Source organism: Bufo bufo, chromosome 5, assembly GCF_905171765.1.
Source record: "Bufo bufo chromosome 5, aBufBuf1.1, whole genome shotgun sequence".
In the NCBI taxonomy this organism is placed as follows: domain Eukaryota; kingdom Metazoa; phylum Chordata; class Amphibia; order Anura; family Bufonidae; genus Bufo; species Bufo bufo.
In genome coordinates this window covers 257,508,034-257,532,712 of record NC_053393.1, presented here as the reverse complement: position 1 = coordinate 257,532,712, position 24,679 = coordinate 257,508,034, and the positions used below count along the sequence as shown (strand labels likewise).

The 24,679-nt window shown below is 55.5% G+C and overlaps 2 long non-coding RNA genes across 4 annotated transcripts in view; both read right to left on the bottom strand.

The window, feature by feature from the left end:
• LOC121001911 overlaps positions 1-15,994 on the bottom strand; it is a 17,293-nt gene extending 1,299 nt beyond the window's left edge. The window contains exon 1 of one of the 3 annotated variants that reach the window (XR_005779178.1): positions 15,981-15,994. This is a non-coding gene — a long non-coding RNA (uncharacterized LOC121001911). Of the gene's footprint in view, positions 1-14,339; positions 14,352-15,644; positions 15,667-15,980 lie in introns of those variants that run through there. The other 2 variants (XR_005779180.1, XR_005779179.1) reach the window with 2 other exon arrangements.
• Positions 15,995-22,885: 6,891 nt separating this feature from the next.
• On the bottom strand, positions 22,886-23,263 carry LOC121001912. The gene is made up of 3 exons (XR_005779181.1): positions 23,241-23,263; positions 23,035-23,163; positions 22,886-22,936 (listed from the first exon to the last, which is right to left on the bottom strand). It is a non-coding gene; the product is annotated as an uncharacterized LOC121001912 (long non-coding RNA).
• Positions 23,264-24,679: the final 1,416 nt, after the last annotated feature.

The following is a 24,679-nucleotide window of genomic DNA, read 5'->3' as shown; positions in this document are numbered from 1 at the left end:
CCCTTCTTCCCAGGTCTCTGAGCACTCCATAGGCCCACTCCGCGTAGGAGAGGCTGGCTAGCCTAGGCCAGCCAATGGAAGCTCCCACCCGTTTGTACACCTCTGTATTAAAGGGACACTGAAGCAGGAAGTGCTCCATACTTTCCAGTATGGAGCCGCACTCCTCCCGGGGACAACCCCTTTCATCAGAGTTCCTGTACTTTAGATTGTCCCTTACATACAGCCTCCCGTGAAAGCAGCGCCAAGCCAAGTCCCAAAACTTCAAGGGGATCCTTGCAGAATTTAGCAACTGTAACCCCTTGTCTAGATCCCGGCTTGGGCAATCCCTGAGGGCCAGGGGCTTCTGGAAGTGGGACAACAAGACCCTCTCGTCAAGGGACCTCCTTGACAGAGTCCTGATTTCCCCTACCTCCAAACCCCACCGGCGGATTACCTTCAGAATCGGGGTGACATAAGCCGGAAGATATCCGTGAGGCGTACGCAAGTCCTTCACTTGCCCTCCCGTCTCCCATTCCTGGAAGAAAGGCCGAAACCACCCCCGGCAGGAGACTACCCACGGAGAAGCCCTCTCCATCCAGAGGTTTGCCAGATTTACCTTAACAAATGTGTTTACAAGAAACACCACGGGGTTGACCATAGATAACCCCCCTAGTCTCCTCGTGCGGTAAGTCACCTCCCTCTTGATCAGGTTCAGTCTATTCCCCCATAAGAGCTGGAAGAACAGACTGTAAACCCGAGTCCAGAGAGGCTCTGGCAAGATACACACACTGCCCAAATAGATCAGCCAAGGGAGCAGAAAAGCTTTGATCAGGTGCACCCTTTCCCTGAGGGTCAAAGACCAGCCCTTCCACTGGTCGACCTTCTGAGCGGCGATCTTAAGCCTGTCGTCCCAATTTTGGGTGGGATAATCCCCATGGCCGAAATGGATGCCTAGGACTTTGGCTGACGACTGGGGCTCTGGGAGGGTGTCCGGGAGATCGAAAGCTGGATCACCCCCTCCCAGCCAGAGACTCTCACACTTATCCCGGTTAATCATGGACCCGGATGCCTCCGAGTAGCGGTCCACCTCAGACATCACGTATTCCGCCTCCCCTTTCGAGGACACGAAAATGGTGACATCGTCAGCGTACGCTACTGTCCTCAGAGTGGCTTCCGGCGCCGCCGGATCCATCCCGACTCCCGCCAACGGTCCACGATTGACCCTCTTAAGAAAGGGATCAATCGCGAACACGTATAAAAGCGGGCTCAAAGGACAACCATGGCGAACGCCAGACCCAACCTCAAAAGGGCAGCCAGACCAACCGTTCACAAGCGGGAAACTCTCCGCCCCCGCATACAAGATCTTTAACCAATCGACAAACCCCCCCGGCAGGCCATACTTCAGAAGGACCGACCAGAGGTACTCGTGGTTAACCCGATCAAACGCCTTTGCTTGATCTAAGGACAGCATGTACCCCCTCCAGTGGCCTGCCCTACTCTGTTCCACTGCCTCTCGGACACCGAGGACAGCACTAAAAGTGCTGCGGCCTGGAACTGAGCAATGCTGAGCCACCGAAAGAAGTTGAGGCGAGAACTTCACCAGCCTGTTAAACAGTATCTTGGCCAGAATCTTTCTGTCCGTATTGAGAAGTGCTATGGGACGCCAGTTCTCAATACGGCTCGGATCTTTACCCTTTGATAGAAGGATCAGTGCTGACCTCCTCATTGACTGAGGCAGAGTGCCCGAGGATAGACACTCATTGAAAACCTCAGTCAAGAGGGGACATAAAGAGTCCTTAAAGGTCCTATAAAACTCGGATGTTAAGCCATCCGGGCCTGGCGACTTCTTCAGAGCTAACCCTTCCACCGCCAGGATAACTTCCTCCTTTCTGATCTTTTCTTCCAAAACGTCAAAAGAGAGGTGAGCTTCTGACTCAGGGGTGATTTCAGCCAGGAAAGCCGACATCTTGTCCCGATCTAGATCCCTCTTCCCCAAGAGGCACAAGTAAAAGGATCTGACGACTTCCAGGATCCCTGATCTGGACCTGTTCAGAGACCCCGTACCATCAACCAGTCCTGTTATTAACTTACTCTTCACTGACATCTTACAGTTTCTGTAGGGGTCGGGCGAGCGGTACCTCCCGAAGTCCCTCTCAAAAACCAAAGATGCGTGTCTATCATACTGGCACCTCTTGAGCAAAGATTTCACCCTGGAGATATCCTCGCGGCTACCTCCAGTCGAGACCAGATCTTCGAGTTTCCTCCTCAGACTCTGATACAGACGGTACCTGTCCAGAGACCTGAGGCTCGAGAGCTGGCGGAAGAACTTTGCAGCCCGGTCTTTGAATACCTCCCACCACTCTGACTTAGTGTCACAGAGATCCAGCAAAGCTACCTGACTCTGAAGAAAGTCCTCAAAGGATTGTCTCACCTCTGCTTCCTCCAGGACTCCTGCATTCAGCTTCCAGTAACCTCTTCCCATTTGGGGGGATTCTGAAATATTCAGAGAAAACATAATCAGACAGTGATCAGAGAATTCTACCTCCACAACCCTTAAGGGCGAGAAGGTAGCTTCCTCCTTTAAAAAAAACCTGTCTATTCTAGACCTAATCCTATCTCCTCTATAATAAGTGAAACCCCCGTGGTCTGGGGTGTGCCTGATGTGGACATCCACCAGACGAGCCTCACTAGCTATGCTGTTTAGAGCTATACTGTCATAAGCCAGCCGGTCTCTGGTGCCTCCCCTATCTTGGGACCTTACGATGGTGTTAAAGTCCCCACCAAAGACCACTTGCCAGCTTGTAAAAAGGAAAGGCTTAAACCTCATAAAGAGACATTTCCTGTCCCACTTGGACTGGGGCCCATAGATATTAATTAGGCGCAGTTCCTGTCCCTTCATGAGGATATCCAAGATCAAACACCTCCCCATTTCCAGCTCAACCACCCGTCGGCATTCTACCGGTACGGTGAAAAGGACCGCCACTCCGCTATACGGCTCAGCCGCAAGAGACCAGAAGGAGGGCCCAGATCTCCACTCCCTCTTTGCCTTGTGGATTTCTGCCAAGTTTGACAGTCTGGTCTCCTGCAAAAATAAAACGTCAGCTTCAACACGGCTGAAAAAATCAAACGCTGCGTAGCGAGCGCATCAGATTTAACGCTGGCGACATTAATGGTCGCCAGTGTGAGCTGAGTGGGTACCGCCATACTTGGTGTTTAAGCTGAATGTCCTCCATCCTTCCCACCCTTCCTACTCCTCCCGGGGCTATCCTCTAAGGCGGCATGACCTCTTTTGAGAGAGACGGTGGTGTCCATACCTTCTGTCACCACCGCTCCCTCTTGCGTATCGCCCCTGCCTTTCTTAGTTCCGGGAATCGGGTTTGCCTCCTCTTCTGGGGACCTTACATCCACACCAGAGAGGGGCACGGGGCCTCCTGGAAGCTCTCCCACCTTCGTCTCCGGTACCCCACTTCTTACCTCCTCCCCGGATGAAGAGGAGGCGGAGGTCTCATCCAAAGTGAGATACCGGTTGGAGAGCTCAAGAGGGGAGCCAGTTACGCCTTCCCTGGCTACTTTGGTCGGGCTCGTTCTCTTTTTTGAGTACCGTTTCCGTCTGTTGGTATAGGACCCAGTCTCACTACCCTCTGCTGCGCTTTCGTAGAGCGAAGACTGGGTCCCATCGGCTCGGTCTAGTCTCTTGATTTCCGCACTTAGCTCCCTGTCCCCTAGGGTCTCCGAACTACGGGAGTCAGCCACTTGGGGAGGGGCAGACATCACCCCATTGTGGCGGGGTTCCTTCTGTTCCCTCTCCGCCTGGCGTCTCTCCCTCCGCCTCTGCCGGGACGGACCGCTCTTGGTCTTCACTGACCCCTCAACTCGACTGTCTCCGCCAGCACCCGCCTCAGCCGAAGGGACCTCCCGACCCACTCCTGCGTGAGCTCGGGCCGCATTAACCTCTGAGAGGGGACAACGACTAAATGGGTGTCCGAGCACACCACACAGGTTGCACCTAATCTCCTTGCAAGATGCGGCAAGGTGACCTGTCCCTCCACACAACGCGCACTTCTGCACTTGGCAGCTGGCGCTGAAGTGTGAAGGGCTGCCGCACTTGTGACAGAGCTTAGGCTGCCCCCTGTAGAAAACAAGAATCCTATCCCGACCGATGAAGGCAGAGGATGGAATGTGGGAAACCGTACTTCCCAGACATTTCAACTTCACATTGAAAGTCCAGGCTCCCGACCAAATGCCAAATTCATCCAGGTTTTTGGATGGTACACCCTGGACGTCACCGTACCTGCTAAGCCAGGTCAGAATATCAACGGTAAGAAAGCGATTCGTTACGGGTCAAAACGGTCACTTTCTTGACGTTGTTCTGACGGGTTATCGCCTGGGCGAAAAACCCCTTCCAATCCGGTAAGTTCTTCACCAGCTCATACCCGGACCAGAAAAGCTCTAGGCCCTCCGGCCGGGCAAAGCTGATGTCGAACTCCTTGGAACCATAGGGATGTATCAGGGCGAAGATGTCAACCACCCTGAAACCCATCCCAAGCAGGAGCTCCACCACCCTTTTCCTTGTAGGGCAGGCATCATTGCTTCTCCACTTGAGACAGACTACATTCCGTCTGGTCCCAGGGCCGGTTGTGGGCAGGGACCAGGTGGTCTCGCCCCCCCTTTCCTCTCGGAAAGCTCGCAGGCCGTGCCTGTCTATCCATAAGGATAGGTCCACTTTCTCACCCTCTACTATCATCGAACTCTCCCCCCTTTTGAGGGTCTCCAGGAGCCGCCGCTGCAAGTCACCAACCGCGACTCCCGGGAATGAGGAAGCCAACGAGGACAGCCCCTCCCCCCCCACGGCCGCAGCCACACTGGCATAACTTCTGCCAGGTGTTACGGCCGCAGGAGGGGCAACCGAACCGGCCCCCCCCCACTACACTAATACCAGGTGCCACACCGGATCCCTCCGGAGGGCGGATAACAGGAGCCGCAGCCACCGCTTTTTCAGCGACGGCCCGCTGACCCCCAGCATCCATCCCACCTTTGGGACCAGATGTAGCACCTCCACCAACACCCCTACCACCCCCCTGCTCACATGCACCCTTTCTTCCTGCTGGGACAGCTGGTGCAGCAGGTGGTTTAACAGCAGGTGTCATATTATTTTCATTCATCTTGTTATCTCTCACTTTATTATTTACTTTATTACTATTACTCTTATTATTCCTACTGTTCTTACTGTACCCCCTGCTTCCTTCATTGCCACTGGCCAAGCCCCCCCCTGCCCTTAAGACCTGGGCTCTGATTACCACACTCCCCCCCTCCCCAGCACTTAATTCAGCGCTGGAGGAGGAGGCGGAGACAGAGGCGGCGTGTCCAGCGGCAATGTACCTGGCCGCTTGCTCCGGCAAAATAAAACCTTTCTTCGTTGAACCGGGGCACTGCAGACATATCTACCCCAGTTGCCCCGGCACCCGACTCTCCTGTACGCAGGCGCTTACTGCCCGTATCCACACTCTCAGCTTCAGAGGCGCGTCCAGAAGCACGACCGGGCACCCCCCGGCCACGCCCACATGTGCGCCGACAGGAGGATGCCCGGACGGACCCCCAGACACACCCCCGGCCACGCCCCCGGTAACGTAACAGGCCACGCCCCGGCCACGCCCCGGTCACGCCCCCGCGGCGTCCACCGCCGCCTCCTTTGATCCCCACCGCACGTTTGCAGCTGCAGGCGGGGACCCAGAGCTATCACCGCCCTGTGTAGGAGGGACGGTGACCTCGTCATCACACCGCCCCAGCACCACCCTACACACCGGGACGGCAGGCAGGGCGGTAGCTAAAGCGGCGGACGGAGTGGCCGACAGGGCGGTGGGCGGGGCCCCCCGATTTTCCTGCCCACCCCCTCCACTTTCAATACATGGCTGCTGGTTCCCTCCTTCCACATGCACCTCCTCCCTGCCTCCACATGCAAGGATGGCGTCCGGCGCCATTTTGGGCAGCACAATCTCCCCGCTCCTCCGCTCAGACACCACCCAGATGCCGAGACAGGGAGTTTAGTGGGATACACACCTGGTGAAGACTTTTCAGCCTCCACCAAGCGTGTATAGACCAAACGAGTCTGGATGTTTTTTTGCTTCTTGCTGTTTTTCTTTTTTTTCTTCTTGCCACCTTTCTCGTCCTCGTCCTCGCCCAGCAGGTCTTCTCCAAAGGCAAAACCTTGAAGGTCCATCGCTGGCGATTCCAGCATTCGGATTTCTCTCAACAAACCGGGATCCTCACTGCTACTCTCCATGGCTGATGTCTCATCTGTAGATGGTAACGCAGGTAAGTGCATTTGCTCCTGCTCCGGCGGAATGCCACTGTACCCCTCCATCACTGGGGTTACTTGGAGGGCCGGTTCAGGCTGCAAGGACTGGGGGCCTGCTTGGGATGCCAGAGATTCGGAGTCCATTTCTAACTCCTCCTCCTCGCTCTCCGCACCCCCGCACGGCTCCCCTCTCCTCACAGCCTCCATCTCCCTGAACCGATCCCCATTTTCAAGTTTTTCCCTGAAGGGACCACTTCCCTCCAGTAATTGCTCTTGCTGCCTCAGAGAGGCCTCCAGGTCCTCTTTCAGGACCCTAATCTTCTCTCTGAGGGAGGGCCTCTTTGAATTAGAGGAGATGGTGGATCTGGCCCTTGTCTCCTTCAACTCCTTCTTTACGGCTTTGAGGTGCCGTCCCAGCGCATCATATTCCCGTAGGCGGGCCGCTACACGAGAGCTATAGGTGAGGGTGCTCTCTCCCTCCCACCGGGACCCCCATCCTACCTGGGACGACACCTCTCGGCCTCTTGCTGGTAGATCTTTCCTTCCTGACGTCCTCGGGTCCTCAGGGGGGACTTGGCTACTTCCGCGTCCAGTTGTTCCTACCCCCTCGCCGCCGTCTTTCAGGGTCGGTCGCCGTACGTCCATGCTCCCCTCCGAACCAAGTCGGGGAGCAGGGGCACCCTTGCGGGATGACATAACCGCAGGACCCTGCCAAACTCCCTAGAGAGAGGCAGGGCCTGGGCTGGGGAGAGGTGGTAGAGAACTCCCCGCAGGTCTGGAACTCCTCCTAGGGAACAGATGGTAGGAAAATCCCCAGGAAGGCCTGTGCTTCGGATGTTCAGGAGCTCAAGGGAAACACCTCCTACTCTTTTTTATTAAATTTTATACAAAAATACAAAACCTTGCCATAGTAAAATACAAACACAACACAGCATTATACATAACGCATAAAACCCAAACTGGCCCAGCTTCATTCATACTCCTTTCTTTCTTCATACATGCCTAAAGAAAAACTAAAAGAAAGAAGTTAGTAACCAGACACAAAAACAAAAGGAAACTTAACCATCCGGTCTGACTGAAACCCTATATACAATATATACAATATATACCAAATACAAAAAAAATAGAATAAAACAAAGCTAAAGAAATATAATAAAACAAAAATCAAAGACAACTTGTCAAACAAAATGAATCCAATAATATAATTTTTTTTTTTTTTTTTTCCCCCCATCACCTTTTTATAATAAATAACATAATACACCTATAAGCATAGCTCACTTATCCTACTCTATCCCTAACAAAATTGATTATCTTCCACCTCCCCTAAATACCCAGGGCTGACCTCCGCCTCATGTCTGTTGCATGTCCGCATAGTCCGAGGCCAGCCCTCCACCACCACCCACATCCAGCCCCTCGCCCCATGTCCTCCCATGTCCGCATAGTCCAGGGCTGGATGCAGGCCTCCCCACACAAATAACCCCCCCCTCCCCTGCCCACCCAACCTAACTACAACCCTCTTACCCTACTATAACACGAATTATACAATATATACAATATACACAATATTCCAATAATAACACCTACAAATAACAACATTAATGACATTACCCGAAGGCCTAGGTTCAGTTTACCTGAAACCCTTCTTCAAAAACTTTTTTCCTTTTTCAAAACAAAAATTCTAATGTGCCAGCATTAGCCCACCACCAGGAAGGAGTACTACTTGACTAAGGCACATCGAAGGTGAAGCCCCTCCAGAGGTAAGAGACTCCATCAGTACCCAGTCTTTCGCACTCAAGAGAACGGACCTTCCCCAGGTCACCTTGGATGTTCTTACATACCTCTTCCACAGGGAGGACTTTCTGTTGAGTGGTCACTAAACACCGTGCATTCCACGTGAAAAACCTAACCACTATGCTAACTAAAAACGCAGTGCAAGGGTCCCTCCTACCCAGGCCTTTGAACATTCCATAGGCCCACTCCGCATAGGAGAGGTCGGCCAGCCTAGGCCAGCCGATGGAGGCTCCCACCCGTTTGTACACTTCTGTATTAAAGGGACACTGAAGCAGGAAGTGCTCCATGCTTTCTAATGCAGAGCCACACTCCTCCCGGGGGCAAACCCCTTTCCTCAGAGTTCCTATACTTCAGGTTGTCCCTCACATACATCTTCCCGTGAAAGCAGCGCCAAGTCAAGTCCCAATACTTCAAGGAGATCCTTGCTGAATTTAACAACTGCAACCCCCCGTCTAGATCCCGACTTGGGCAATCCTTAAGGGCCAGGGGCTTTTGGAAGTGGGTCAACAAGACCCTCTCGTCAAGGGATCTCCTTGACAGGGTCCTGATCTCCCTCACCTCCAAACCCCACCGGCGGATCACCTTCAGAGTCGGGGTGACATAAGCCGGGAGATATCCGTGCGGCGTACGCAAATCCTTCACACGCCCTCCAGTCTCCCATTGCTGGAAGAAAGGCCGAAACCAACCCCTGCAAGAGACTATCCACGGAGGAGCCCTCTCCTTCCAGAGGTCTGCTAGGTTGATCTTAACAAAGGTGTTCACAAGGAACACCACGGGGTTGACCATACCCAACCCCCCTAGTCTCCTCGTGCGATAAGTCACTTCCCTCTTGACTAGGTTCAGCCTATTCCCCCATAACAGTTGGAAGAACAGGCTGTAGACCCGAGTCCAGAGAGGCTCTGGCAGGATACATACACTGGCCAAATAGATCAGCAAAGGGAGAAGGTAAGTTTTGATCAGGCTCACCCTTTCCCTGAGGGTCAAGGACCAACCCTTCCACTGGTCGACCTTCTGAGCGGCGATCTTAAGCCTGCCATCCCAATTTTGAGTGGGGTAATCCCCATGACAAAAATGCACACCTAAGATTTTAGCTGACGGCTGGGGCTCTGGAAGGGTGTCCGGGAGAACAAAAGATGGATCTCCGCCTCCCAGCCAGAGACTCTCACACTTATCCCGGTTGATCAACGACCCGGAAGCCTCCGAGTAGTGCCCCACCTCAGACATCACATATTCCGCCTCCTCTCTCGAGGACACGAAAATAGTGACATCGTCAGCGTACGCCACAACCCTAAGAGTGGCTTCTGGCACCGCCGGATCCATCCTAACTCCCGCCAACGGTCCACGATCAAGCCTCTTTAGAAGAGGATCAATCGCGAACACGTATAAAAGCGGGCTCAACGGACAACCCTGGTGGACTCCAGACCCGACCTCAAAGGAATTGCCCGACCAACCATTCACCAGCGGGAAACTCTCTGCCCCTGAGTATAAGATCTTTAACCAATTGACAAACCCCTCCGGCAGGCCATATCTCAGAAGGACCGACCAGAGGTACTCGTGATTAACCCGATCAAAGGCCTTTGCTTGATCCAAGGACAGCAAGTACCCCTTCCAGCCACCCGCCCTACTCTGCTCCACTGCCTCTCTGACACCGAGTACAGCACTAAAAGTGCTCCGGCCTGGAACAGAGCAATGTTGGGTGCCCGAAAGAAGCCGGGGTGCAAACTCCACCAACCGATTAAACAGTATCCTGGCCAGAATCTTCCTGTCCGTATTGAGAAGCGCTATGGGACGCCAATTCTCAATACGGCTCGGATCCTTACCTTTTGACAGAAGGATCAGGGCTGACCTCCTCATTGACTGAGGCAGAGTGCCCGAGGATAAACACTCATTGAATACCTCAGTCAAGAGGGGACATAAAGAGTCCTTAAAGGCCTTATAAAACTCGGATGTTAAGCCATCCGGGCCTGGCGACTTCTTCAGAGCTAACCCTTCCACCGCCAGGATAACTTCCTCCTTTCTAATCTCTTCTGTCAAAGCGCCAAGAGAGAGATGAGCTCCTGACTCAGGGATGGCCTCGGTCAGGAAAGCCGAAATCTTGTCCCGATCCAGATCCCTCCTCCCCAAGAGGTGCGAGTAGAAAGATCCGACGACTTCCAAGATCCCTGATCTGGACCGATTCAGAGATCCTGTACCATCAATCAGACCCGTCACCAGTTTACTCTTCACTGACATCTTACAGTTTCTGTAGGGGTCGGGCGAGCGGTACCTCCCGAAATCCCTCTCAAAAACCAAGGATGCGTGTCTATCATACTGGCACCTCCTAAGCAAGGATTTCACCCTGGAGGTCTCCTCTCGGCTACCCCCAGTCGAGACCAGATGTTCGAGTTTCCTCCTCAGACCCTGATACAAGCGGTACCTGTCCAGGGACCTGAGGCTCGAGAGCTGACGGAAGAATTGTGCTACCCGTTCTTTGAACATCTCCCACCACTCAGACTTAGTGTCACATAGGTCCAGCATATCTACCTGACTCTGAAGAAAGTCCTCAAAGGATTGTCTCACCTCTGCTTCCTCCAGGAGGGCCGAATTTAGCTTCCAATAACCCCTTCCCATTTGGGGGGACTCTGAAACATTCAAAGAAAACATAATTAGACAGTGATCGGAGAATTCCACTTCAACAACCTTTAAGGGTGAAAAAGTAGTCTCCTCCTTTAAAAAAAACCTGTCTATTCTAGACCTAGTCTGGCTACCTCGGAAGAAAGTGAACCCACCGTGACCTGGGGTGTGCCTAATGTGGACATCCACCAGGCGAGCCTCACTAGCTATGCTATTCAGGGCTATACTATCATAATCCAGCCGATCTTTGGCGCCTCCCCTATCTTGGGACCTCGTGATTGTATTGAAGTCCCCGCCAAAGATCACCTGCCGACTCGTAAAAAGGAAGGGTTTTATCCTCATGAAGAGACTCTTCCGGTCCCACTTGGTTTGGGGACCATAGATGTTTATTAAACGAAGTTCCTGTCCCCTCATGAGGACATCTAAGATCAGGCACCTTCCCATTTCTAACTCGATCACCTGTCTGCTTTCTACTGGTGCGGTAAAAAGCACCGCCACTCCGCTATACGGCTCAGCCGCAAGAGACCAATATGATGGACCTAACCTCCACTCCTTTTTTGCTTTATGTATGGCCGCCAAATTTGGCAGCCTGGTCTCTTGCAAGAATAAAATGTCAGCTTCAATTCGGCTGAGAAAATCAAAGGCTGCGAATCTAGCCGCATCTGACTTGATACTGGCGACATTAATAGTCGCCAGAGTCAACGGAGTGAGTGCCGCCATAAAGGGTGATTAAGTTAGACGGCCTACCTCCTCCCCCTCCTTTTCCCTTTCTTATCTTTCTTCTTCTTATTCTTACCCTTCCCGGGGCTGTCCTCTAAGGTGGTCCGGTTTCTTTTAAGAGAGGTGGTGGTGTCCATCACATTGGTCACCCCCAACTCCCCCTCCGCACCACCCTTGTCGTTCCCATTTCCAATGGCTGGACCCGCCTCTACCCCTGAGGACCCTGCATCCCCACCAGGGAGAGGCGCGGGCCCTTCTTGAGGCTCCTTCTCTTGCCCCTCCGGCACCCCACCTTCAACCTCCTCCCCATCAGGAGTGGAGGCGGAGATCTCATCCAAGATGAGGTACCGGTTGGAAAGATCCAGGGGAAGAGAACCAGGATTGGAGAGATCCAGGGAGGAGCTGGCTTCACCTTCCCTGGCAACACTGGCCGGGCTAGATCTTATTTTGGTCAGACATTTCCTTTTATTTGGCTCTGTCGCATCCCCCTCTGACGCACTTTCGTAGCAGGAGGACAGAGACTCCTCGGAACGGGCCAGTCTCCTGAGTTCCTTATTCACCGCCGTTACCCCCAGGGTCTCAGTGCCAGGAGAGGCAGCCTCCTGGGAGGGAACAGACATCACCCCAGGACGGGGTTCCGTCCGTTCCCTCTCCATTTGACGCCTCTCATTCCGCCTCTGCTGGGACGGACTAACCTTCTTCTTCACTGACCCCTCTGCTCTACTACCTTCGCCAGTTTTACTCGCCTCGGCCGCGGCTGCCTCCCGGGCCACCTCTGCGCGTGCACGAGCCACGTTAGCAATAGAGCGAGGGCAACGGCTGAATGGATGACCTAGCTCACCACACAGGTTACATCTAATCTGTTTACAAGATGCAGCTAGATGACCCTCACCCCCACACAATGCGCACTTCTGCACTTGGCAGCTGGCACTAAAGTGTGAAGGGCTGCCGCACTTGTAACACAGCTTAGGCTGTCCCCTGTAGAACACCATGATTCTATCCCTTCCGAGAAAAGCAGAAGATGGTATGTGGGAAACTGACCCCCCGGAACGCTTCAACTTCATCTGAAACGTCCAGGCACCCGACCAGATGCCGTACTCGTCTAGGTTCTTACTAGGAAGACCCTGGACTTCCCCGTACCTGCTCAACCACGTTAAGATGTCTATACAAGAAAGTGACTCATTACGGGTCAAAACGGTCACCTTCTTGACCTCACTCTGCCGGGTTATCGCTTGCACGAAAAACCCTTTCCAATCCGGCAGGTCCTTTGCCAGCTCATACCCAGACCAGAAGAGCTCAAGGCCCTCGGGCCGGGCAAAGCTGACATCAAACTCCCGGGTACCAAACGGATGTATCAGGGCAAAGATATCACACGCCCTGATGCCCATCTGAAAGAGAAGCTCCGCCACCCTTTTCCTGGTAGGGCAGGCTTCATCGCCTCTCCACTTCAGACAGACAACATTCCGTCTGGTCGTCCCGGGGCCGGTTGTAGGTGAGGACCAGGTGGTCTCGCTCGAAACTTGCTCTCGGAAGGCACGCAGGCCATGCCTGTCTACCCAAAAGGACAGATCTACCTGCTGCCCCCCTACCATAATGGAACTTTTCCCTCTCCTTAAAGCCTCTAGAAGTTGCCGCTGCAAGTTACCGTCACCAGTATTTGGAAATGAGGAGGACAATGGAGGACGACCCCCCCCCCCCCTGCAGCCCCCGCCACGCTGGCATAACTCCTGCCAGGTGTCACGGACGCAGGAGGGGCAGTCAGACCGGGCCCACCCTCCCCCACCAAACTACCTACCACCTGTGATGCACTAGATCCCCCCGGGGGGGTGACACGAGGGGGGCCAGCCACTTTCCCAGCAGCTGGTCTAACCCCCGTACCCGCCCCGCCGCCAGGGCCCGACGCCTCAGTCCCAACAAGGTCCCTGACCTCACACGACCCAGGGGCAGCAGGGACTGCGAGGGCACCGACCAGCGCACCAGCAACTTTTCCAGCTACCGGCGCTCTGCCAGCCACCACCCCCACAGCCCCCCCGACCGCGGGCACAGCAGAGGGCGCAACTGAGGACTCCAACACCACCAAATCTGGGGGTCCCTCCACGCACACCGCTGGGCCAGTTGGGACCTTAGAACTAACAGTGACATCATTAACAGTGACATCATTTACATCATTAACAATAACTTCATTACCAGCGATACCTTCCTTATTCTTCATGCCTTCCCCCTGACTACCTGTAGCCCCCAAGACCTGAGCCCGGACCACCACAGGCCCCCCGCCCCCAACGCTTAATTCATCGCCGGAAGAGAGGGCAGAGACAGAGGAAAGGTACCCCGTGGCCACATACCTGTCTACCCCGCCAGGGGAAACATATCCTTTTTTAATTTTCTTTTCCTCTGAGGGCTGCTGCTTTGCAGCACCACTGTCCCCAGCAGTCCCGATCATATTGACACTATCTCCCGGGTCCGCCACCCCACCCACCTCCCCTGCAGCGCCGCCCCCGGCCACCGATACAGTTACTCCAGTGGGCGGGGCCACAGGGGCCGCGAGACCGGCGGCACCCGGGAGACTATCCATAACATCAATAGCCTCCCCTACCAATTCAGCCTCATGAGGGCTGCCCTCAGTAAGTCCTCCAATCTCTGGAGCACAGGATTTCGCGACGATCTTCTCCATCGCACACATACTTCCGGAGGCACCTTTGGCCACGCCCTCCGACACGCTTTCCCTTATGCCCCCCGGTCCACCCCCGGCTCCAGCAGCGCCGCTCCCCGCCACCAATACCTTAGCACTGGTGGGCGGGGCCGCGGGCACAGCGGAGGCAGTGGCACCAGAGGGAGCAGCAGGAGCTCGGGTATGGGGGGAGTCAGGACGCGCACCCGCCTCAGCGGCAACCACCCCACTCCACTGCAGATCCACAGCGCACTGACTTAGTGTACCGGAGACCGCGGCAGCAGTGGGCGTGGCCAACCGCCGCACCGGAGCGCTCCCTCCTCCCCCCCCTCTCTCGATGCTATCATCTCTTCCACGCCACCCTCGCTACCAGCGAGGATGGCGTCCGGCGCCATCTTAAGTCTTTTGCTCTCCCCGCCTCTACGTCCCGATCCCACTTCAGAGACCGGGACTGGGAGGTTGACGGGGTCTGCGCCCTGAGCCGACTTTGCAGCCGGCCCAGAGCGCATTTGGTAAGGAACGAAAATCATTTTGGTCTCACCCACACTGTCTTTCTTCTTCTTTTCCTTTGTCCTTCCCCTCTTGGGACCAGCCTCGTCTGTCAACAATTCGTCCCCAAAGACCATGTTGTCCATGTGCACCCTTGGGGACTCCAGCATTCTAATCTGCTCCATCAGCTGCCCCCCCACACCACTGCTCTCACCGTCGGTGTCCTCATCATCTGAGCTAGTGGGGGGCAGGCTGACTTGCTCCGGCAGCAACGAAGACCCGACAGACGAGGTCCTCCTGGCCCCGGATTCCTCCTCCTCCTCTGCATCCGATATTTCCATCTCCGTTTTTTTGCCAACCGCCATCTCTGCAAACCGCGCCTCATTCAGGAGTTTTTCCTGGAAAAGCCCACCATTTGAAAGGATGCAAGCCCTTCTCTCTTCCAGCTTGGTTACCTCCGCCTTGAGTTTTTTAATTCTGGCGGAGATCTCCGGGCGACGGCTTCTAGAGGCTCTGTCCGCCTTGAACCTCTCCACCTTCAGCTCCTCCCGGAGCCCTTTCAAGGTCTTACCAAGGTCCTCGTACTCCCTGAGGTATGCCAGAATGCGGGAGCCAAAGGTAGTAGCTGGCTCACCGGGCTTCATCTCGCCCCACCCAGCGACTGCTGGCCCTGGCTTCCCTCCAGGAGCACTCACCCCTCTCTTGCCGCAGATGGAAATGGCTTCTGTGGAGCTCTTTTCACTCCCTGGGGTTGCAGGGGCTCCACAGACTTCATACCTGCCAGATCTTCCAGGCCCCAGGGAGGCTGATGATGATGATGATGATGATGATGATGCTGAGGCCGGTAGTTCACCTCCCCTACTCCCCGCCGGCCTACCCCGGGAAGCAGGATCCTGGGCCTTGCCTGAGCGTAAGCTCATGGCCCAGGTCCCTACCAGCTCCCTAGGGAGAGGCAGGGCCTGGGCTGGGGAGAGGTGGAAAAAACTCCCCACAAGTCTGGAACTCCTCCTGGGGAGCAGGTGTTAAGAAACTCCCCAGAGAGGCCTGCACTGGAAGTTTCAGGAGCTCAACAGACACACCTCCTCTCACTGTGGCTGCTGGCACCAGACATGCCCTCCAATAGATCCTCGTTAAAGGATTTAAAGTGTACTCATTCCAATTACAGGGCCTCGAAAGAGTCCTGTATTGTTATTTTTCGTCACTACCTCCCCGAGTCGGGAGTGGGTAATTTGCGCGCCTGCTGCCTTCCTTGGATGTGGTAGCCGTTTCTCAGGCTCCCTCTCCGGAATCGAACCCTGATTCCCCGTTACCCATGGTCACCATGGTAGGCGCAGAAAGTACCATCGAAAGTTGATAGGGCAGACATCCGAATGGATCGTCGCCGTCACGGGGACGTGCGATCGGCCCGAGGTTATCTAGAGTCACCGCGGCGGCGGGCAGGAATCGGGGAGGCCGAGACCACCCCCGCCCGCGGGCCCCGCCGCGCCCGGGCCCCCGGATTGGTTTTGGTCTGATAAATGCACGCATCCCTGGGGGTCAGCGCTCGTCGGCATGTATTAGCTCTAGAATTACCACAGTTATCCAAGTAACGGTTGGAGCGATCAAAGGAACCATAACTGATTTAATGAGCCATTCGCAGTTTCACTGTACCGGCCGTGCGTACTTACACGTGCATGGCTTAATCTTTGAGACAAGCATATGCTACTGGCAGGATCAACCAGGTAGGCGACGGAGCAAGGAGGGGCGGTTTCCCGGAGAAACGCGCGCCCCCCGGTGTGGAGAGGGAGGAGGAGGTGGACGGAAAGATCTGGAGTCTGACCGAACGCCCCTGAAGGGCCGAGCGCGGCCCTCTTCCTCCCCCTCCTAGCCGCTGAGAGCAGAGGAGCAGACGAGGGCGGGTGGGGGTGAGAGGGAAGGAGGTGTATCCGGAGGACGAGGAGAAGAAGCCCCCAGGGCCGAGGCCCGGGGACGGGTCGCCTGCCTCTCGGGGTGGCTCCTTGTCTACCCGCTTCAACCCTGTAGTCTCTCTTCTCTGGCAAAACGCAGGGCTATGCGGCGCGGGTGATCCCTGCCCAGTGGCGCGGGTTCACCCTGCCGTGGGGGTCGCCAACGAGTGGATCGCGCGGCCGCACCGGCCGGCCGGCGAGGGGCCCGACAGCAGAGAAGGGCGCGCAGCCGCCACGCTGGGGGGACGCCGCGGGGACGACCGGGGTTTACTGGGGAGCGGCAGAGGGCAGACACCCCACGCTTCCCTTAGGCCCGAAACGAATCGGGTGACTGGGGAGCGGCGGAGGGCATACGACCCAAGCGTCCCTTAGGCCCGGGAGGTCCTCCCACGGCGAGACAGCGCAACTTCGGGCGCCTTTTTTCTGGAACGAGGGGCCCGACAGCAGAGAAGGGCGCACAGCCGCCATGCTGGGGGGACGGCGCGGGGACGACCGGGGTTTACTGGGGAGCGGCAGAGGGCAGACACCCCACGCTTCCCTTAGGCCCGAAACGAATCGGGTGACTGGGGAGCAGCGGAGGGCATACGACCCAAGCGTCCCTTAGGCCCGGGAGGTCCTCCCACGGCGAGACAGCGCAACTTCGGGCGCCTTTTTTCTGGAAGTACGGGCGTACGGGTGTCGACGGCAGAGAAGACACGCAGCCGTCGAGCGGAGGGCGCCGCGGGAACGGAAACGGCCCGCCCAGGTTACTGGGGAGCTGCGGAGGGCAGACACCCCTCGCATCCCTTAGGCCCAAAATAAATCGGGTCGCTGGGGAGCGGCGGAGGGCGTACGAAACCCACGCGTCCCTTAGGCCCAGGAGGCTGTCCTCCCGTGGTGAGACCGCAAGACTTCAAACGTGTTTCTTCTGCCCCTTCGGGTGTCGACCGCAGAGAAGACGTGCCTCCGCCGCACAGGGAACGCAGTTCGCTCCCAGTTCGCTCCCACCCAGTTCGCTCCCCTTGGCCTCTCTACCTTCTTCCGGGAGGTGTCCGAACGTACCCCCCCCTTTCACGTCACATGCCTCTGAGACCCAGAGGTCTCGAGCCGTCATGCCCAGGCTCTGGAACTGCTGTCGGTGTGAGACAGCCAGGTTCGATCTCATAGCTGGTCCTCTCGCTCAAACCGACAAAGTCTAAAAGTCTACCTTCTCTTGCCGGCGGGAGGAGCGAGGCACTCCTGCCCAGGCCCGTCGAACTGCCGGTGGGATGCGCCCACCCAGTTCGCTCCCCTTGGCCTCTCTACCTTCTTCCAGGAGGTGTCCGAAAGTACCCCCCCTTTCACGTCACATGCCTCTGAGACCCAGGGGTCTCGAGCCGTCATGCCCAGGCTCTGGAACTGCTGTCGGTGTGAGACAGCCAGGTTCGATCTCATAGCTGGTCCTCTCGCTCAAACCGACAAAATCTAAAAGTCTACCTTCTCTTGCCGGCGGGAGGAGCGAGGCACTCCTGCCAAGGCCCGTCGAACTGCCGGTGGGATGCACCCACCCAGTTCGCTCCCCTTGGCCTCTCTACCTTCTTCCGGGAGGTGTCCGAACGTACCCCCCCTTTCACGTCACATGCCTCTGAGACCCAGAGGTCTCGAGCCGTCATGCCCAGGCTCTGGAACTGCTGTCGGTGTGAGACAGCCAGGTTCGATCTCATAGCTGGTCCTCTCGCTCAAACCGACAAAGTCTAAAAGTCTACCTTCTCTTGCCGGCGGGAGGAGCGAGGCACTCCTGCCCAGGCCCGTCGAACTGACGGTGGGATGCGCCCACCAGTTCGCTCCCCTTGGCCTCTCTACCTTCTTCCGGGAGGTGTCCGAAAGTACCCCCCCCTTTCACGTCACATGCCTCTGAGACCCAGGGGTCTCGAGCCGTCATGCCCAGGCTCTGGAACTGCTGTCGGTATGAGACGGCCAGGTTCGATCTCATAGCTGGTTTTCTGGTTCTCTGTCTCAAAACGGACACCCTTATGGAAGTTCAGCCCAGCGGTCAAAGCCAGACCATGTTACCCGATTTGACTTCCATAAGCCTGGGTACATTTTTCACAAAGTCCCCCTCATTTATGGAAGTTGCCTCCAGCGGCTTCCCTTGGAGCTAGGAAGCCGAGACTTGCAGGGAAGGTAAAGGGGGACTTGTGATCCGAGAGGAGACCTCAAGCTTGTCTGTACCACCTTCCCTCCGGGAATGGCAGAGGGACAAAGTCGGATTATTTTACCCGATTTGACTTCCATAAGCCTGGACACATTTTTCACAAAGTCCCCCTCATTTATGGAAGTTGCCTCCAGTGGCTTCCCTTGGAGCTAAGAAGCCGAGACTTGCAGGGAAGGTAAAGGGGGACTTGTGATCCGAGAGGAGACCTCAAGCTCGTCTGTACCACCTTCCCTCTGGGAATGGCAGAGGGACAAAATCTGATTATGTTACCCGATTTGACTTCCATAAGCCTGGACACATTTTTCACAAAGTCCCCCGCATTTATGGAAGTTGCCTCCAGCGGCTTCCCTTGGAGCTAGGAAGCCGAGACTTGCAGGGAAGGTAAAGGGGGACTTGTGATCCGAGAGGAGACCTCAAGCTTGTCTGTACCACCTTCCCTCCGGGAATGGCAGAGGGACAAAGTCGGATTATGTTACCCGATTTGACTTCCATAAGCCTGGACACATTTTTCACAAAGTCCCCCTCATTTATGGAAGTTGCCTCCAGCGGCTTCCCTTGGAGCTAAGAAGCCGAGACTTGCAGGGAAGGTAAAGGGGGACTTGTGATCTGAGAGGAGACCTCAAGCTTGTCTGTACCACCTTCCCTCCGGGAATGGCAGGGGGCGAAAGTCAGAAATTCTTACCCGCCTACGGTGCTCCTTTCCTGGGTAGACATTTCAAAAAATCACCCCCCTTCCGTGGAAGTCTTGCCTCCCAGCCGACACCTCGGATGTCATGGAACTGATGGTGGGATCAAAACACCCTGCCCACTCCCCAGGGTCTCTCTACCTTCTTCCGGGAGGTGTCCGAAAGTACCCCCCCCTTTCACGTCACATGCCTCTGAGACCCAGGGGTCTCGAGCCGTCATGCCCAGGCTTTGGAACTGCTGTCGGTATGAGACGGCCAGGTTCGATCTCATAGCTGGTTTTCTGGTTCTCTGTCTCAAAACGGACACCCTTATGGAGGTTCAGCCCAGCGGTCAAAGCCAGACCATGTTACCCGATTTGACTTCCATAAGCCTGGGTACTTTTCACAAAGTCCCCCTCATTTATGGAAGTTGCCTCCAGCGGCTTCCCTTGGAGCTAGGAAGCCGAGACTTGCAGGGAAGGTAAAGGGGGACTTGTGATCCGAGAGGAGACCTCAAGCTTGTATGTACCACCTTCCCTCCGGGAATGGCAGGGGGCGAAAGTCAGAAATTCTTACCCGCCTACGGTGCTCCTTTCCTGGGTAGACATTTCCAAAAATCACCCCCCTTCTGTGGAAGTCTTGCCTCCCAGCCGACACCTCGGATGTCATGGAACTGATGGTGGGATCAAAACACCCTGCCCACTCCCCAGGGTCTCTCTACCTTCTTCCGGGAGGTGTCTGAAAGTAGCCCCCCTTGTCGCGTCACATGCCTCTGAGACCCAGGTGTCTCGAGCCGCCATGCCCAGCCTCTGGAACTGCTGCTGGTGAGAGACGGCCATGTTCACTCTCATAGCTGGTTCTCTCGCTCAAACCATCAAATGATACCTTCTCTTGCCGGCGGGAGGAGTGTGGGACTCCTGCCCAGGCCCCTCGAACTGTCAGTGGGATGCGCCCACCCAGTTCACCCCCCTGGAGCCTCTCTACCTTCTTCTCGGCCCCCTTAGGGGCTAGGAAGCCGAGACTTGAAGGGCTTGTAGAGGGTGACTTGTGCTCCGAGATGAGGGGACCGCCACGAGCGCCGCGACACACAGCGTCGAACCCGGGCTAGAAGGGAGAGGGGACGCACTCGCCATATGCCGGCACGGACTCCAAAGTCCGGCCGAGCGAGGGTCCCTACCCGCCAGGTCGCGACATGCCAAATCGATCTAGGGTGGAGGAGGTTTGCACAGACAACAAGATCCGAGGGTGGAGAAAGCAGGGGGAGGAGTGGGGGACTCCTACCCAGGCTCCTGGAACTGTTGGTGGGATGAGACCACCCAGTTTGCCCCCCGGGGCCTATCTCCCTTCTTACAAGGGGTGTGCGAGACTTGACTCCCATGCCATGATACACCACCTCTGTGGATCAGGAGAGGCCTATCATCATGCCCAGCCTCTGGAACTGCTGGTGGGATGAGACCACCCAGTTTGCCCCCCGGGGCCTATCTCCCTTCTTCCAAGGGGTGTGCGAGACTTGACTCCCATGCCATGATACACCACCTCTGTGGATCAGGAGAGGCCTATCATCATGCCCAGCCTCTGGAACTGCTGGTGGGATGAGACCACCCAGTTTGCCCCCCGGGGCCTATCTCCCTTCTTCCAAGGGGTGTGCGAGACTTGACTCCCATGCCATGATACACCACCTCTGTGGATCAGGAGAGGCCTATCATCGTGCCCAGCCTCTGGAACTGCTGGTGGGATGAGACCACCCAGTTTGCCCCCGGGGCCTATCTCCCTTCTTACAAGGGGTGTGCGAGACTTGACTCCCATGCCATGATACACCACCTCTGTGGATCAGGAGAGGCCTATCATCGTGCCCAGCCTCTGGAACTGCTGGTGGGATGAGACCGCCCAGTTTGCCCCCCGGGGCCTATCTCCCTTCTTACAAGGGATGTGCGAGACTTGACTCCAATGCCATGATACACCACCTCTGTGGATCAGGAGAGGCCTATCATCGTGCCCAGCCTCTGGAACTGCTGGTGGGATGAGACCACCCAGTTTGCCCCCGGGGTCTATCTCCCTTCTTACAAGGGGTGTGCGAGACTTGACTCCCATGCCATGATACACCACCTCTGTGGATCAGGAGAGGCCTATCATCGTGCCCAGCCTCTGGAACTGCTGGTGGGATGAGACCACCCAGTTTGCCCCCCGGGGCCTATCTCCCTTCTTACAAGGGGTGTGCGACACTTGACTCCCATGCCATGATACACCACCTCTGTGGATCAGGAGAGGCCTAGCATCGTGCCCAGCCTCTGGAACTGCTGGTGGGATGAGACCACCCAGTTTGCCCCCCGGGGCCTATCTCTCTTCTTCCAAGGGATGTGCGAGACTTGACTCCCATGCCATGATACACCACCTCTGTGGATCAGGAGAGGCCTATCATCGTGCCCAGCCTCTGGAACTGCTGGTGGGATGAGATCACCCAGTTTGCCCCCCGGGGCCTATCTCCCTTCTTCCAAGGGATGTGCGAGACTTGACTCCCGTGCCATGATACACCACCTCTGTGGATCAGGAGAGGCCTATCATCGTGCCCAGCCTCTGGAACTGCTGGTGGGATGAGACCACCCAGTTCGGCCCCCGGGGCCTATCTCCCTTCTTACAAGGGGTGTGCGAGACTTGACTCCCATGCCATGATACACCACCTCTGTGGATCAGGAGAGGCCTATCATCGTGCCCAGCCTCTGGAACTGCTGGTGGGATGAGACCACCCAGTTTGCCCCCCGGGGCCTATCTCCCTTCTTACAAGGGGTGTGCGAGACTTGACTCCCATGCCATGATACACCACCTCTGTGGTTTAGGAGAGGCCTATCATCGTGCCCAGCCTCTGGAACTGCTGGTGGGATGAGACCACCCAGTTTGCCCCCCGGGGCCTATCTCCCTTCTTACAAGGGGTGTGCGAGACTTGACTCCCATGCCATGATACACCACCTCTGTGAACCAGGAGAGGCATATCATCATGCCCAGCCTCTGGAACTGATAACCTGAGCCAACTTCATTTGAGATAGAAAAATAGTTTATTTCATTTACACATACATATTAATCACTGCTACTTGAAGTGTTGGGCAGACATTTCATCTCCCTCTCCACCATGTTGATTTCCTCCTGGGGGGCAGCGGCAGATGGGGTCTGGCCCTCAGCACTACTACAAGATCTCTTCACCAGCTTGTAACCATGACAGATGTCATCCAGCACTTTCTCTCGGTAGTGCCTGTCCGCCGTGGAGTTCGTGTGTGCCAAGTACTTTGCAAACAGAGACTTTTCAGGATCAGTGTACCTTGCAAGCGTCCATGTTTCACAGACCTTCCTGACCACCTGACTGGAGATATCGGGGAGGTTATACCTGGGAACGAAGGGGAGAATAAGCTGAAGATCCGGGCAACAAAGAGACAGAGAGCAGGGATGATTGCTTGGCACTACTCACTTTGATTGGTAGCTCTTGATGTCTCGTGAAACAGTATGTCGCTCAGTTCCCACTGAAGAGAGGAAGAATTTATCCTTTGTATCGTCTATGTCACTTCTGGTTAGCAATGGCCGGACTTTTTCATAGTAGGCCTGAAACCACTGAGGAGAGAACAAGGGTACAAAATGTTTAAATGGAAGAGGGTGGGAGCTGAATAACACACCGGGACCAGCAAAGGGGCATCTCTGCTCACACTAACCGACTCTTCATCATTATCCAGCGCGAAAGCAGCAACTTGTTGAGTAGAGGTCTTGTGGGTTCTTACACCGATCACACATAGTTTTTCACCTTCGTACTCATGGTGAATCCTCTCATCCCACTCTCCCACCTGCAAGGAGAAGAAGACATGAGGAGCGACGAATGGTAAAAAATAACCCCACATACTGAACCAGAAAAGCGACTTACAGTCATGTTTTGGACTACCCCCGGTCGCTGAAGATGCTTCAAGACAAGAAGGCACTCTAGGTAGAGGATAATTTCAGTTTGCTGATAGGGAGTTGCGCAGTTCGCCCAGGCTTGGGCTATGCACTTCAAGAACATGCTCTTGGCATCCCTGAGGACTGCTCGGCAATCGGACGGGCTGGGTGATTTTTGGCTCAAGGCCACGTACCTAAGACAAGGGGAGAAAGAAGACCAGATAAGTTAGGTACTCACCAACAGGGAGTGGGGGAAGACCAACAAATGACTCCACCATCTCAGCCCTACCCCTGGCTCCACATTCACCTCTTGTCGACCCGGTCTCTTGAGAGCCCCTTGGACAGGATCTTTTGGATGTCTTCGGTGACCGTGATGAAGAACTTGCACTTCTTGTACAGGTCAGGCTGCCTGATGGAAAGGTTGGTGGAGCGCATATTGTACTTTACGAACCGCCGGATACGCTGTATGCAGTTGAGCCTAGTCTGGTGAGAGAGCTTGGCTTCTAAGAGCTTGTCAAAGTAAGAACAAACCTTCTCAATGTCGCTGACAAAGTCTAGGCAGGCACGTTGTGGGTTCATAAAGTATAGGAACCGGGCAACCGCATCCACCTCCTGCCTGTGATTGCTCAGGCCCAGCGTAGACCGCAGGTAATTGGCGTAAGGTTTCAACAGAGGATCCCCAGAGGGATGACGGTTGTACAGCCCAGCGTCCTGCATCCTCTGCCGTGCAGCACCTTTCCCTGTGGTTTTCAAAGTCCTAGAGGCAGGGGAAAAGGATGATGAGAAAAAGGAAACAGTCACGGTGGAACCATGAAAGTCAAGGTTCATCACCGAGGGTCGTGTACCCACCTGGGAGTGCATTGAAAGAAATTATCGTCGCTATTATCTGGAGACTTGGTTGCAGATAATAGGCCCATGGATCCTGAAGGGGTCACATCCCCCTCCACACCTGAAGGGGCCAGATCCACCTCCACTAGGCTCAGGGTTACTGAGGCACACTCCTCCACTGGGCTCACGGTTCCTGAAGAAACCTCCACCACCACTGGGCTCACAGTTCCTGAAGAAACCTCCACCACCACTGGGCTTACGGTTCCTGAAGAACCCTCCTCTGGGCTCACGGTCCCTGAAGAAACCTCCACCACCGGGCTCAAGGTTACTGAAGCACCCTTGTCCTCCACTAGGCTCAGGGTTATTGAAGCCTCATCCTCCTCCACTAGGCCCACAGTTTCTGAAGCTACATCCTCCCAATCACTGCTGAGCTGGCAAACAGTTCCATGATCGTTTGGGGTGGAAGATGAAAGAAGCTGGCTGGCATGTGCAGGAGGAATAGGAGTACCAGACGTCAAACTGGCAGCGCTATAGAGAGAAGTAGAAGGTACGTAAGTAACTAGAAGGGTGTTCAGATGGGAACACAGGTGCACCACACAT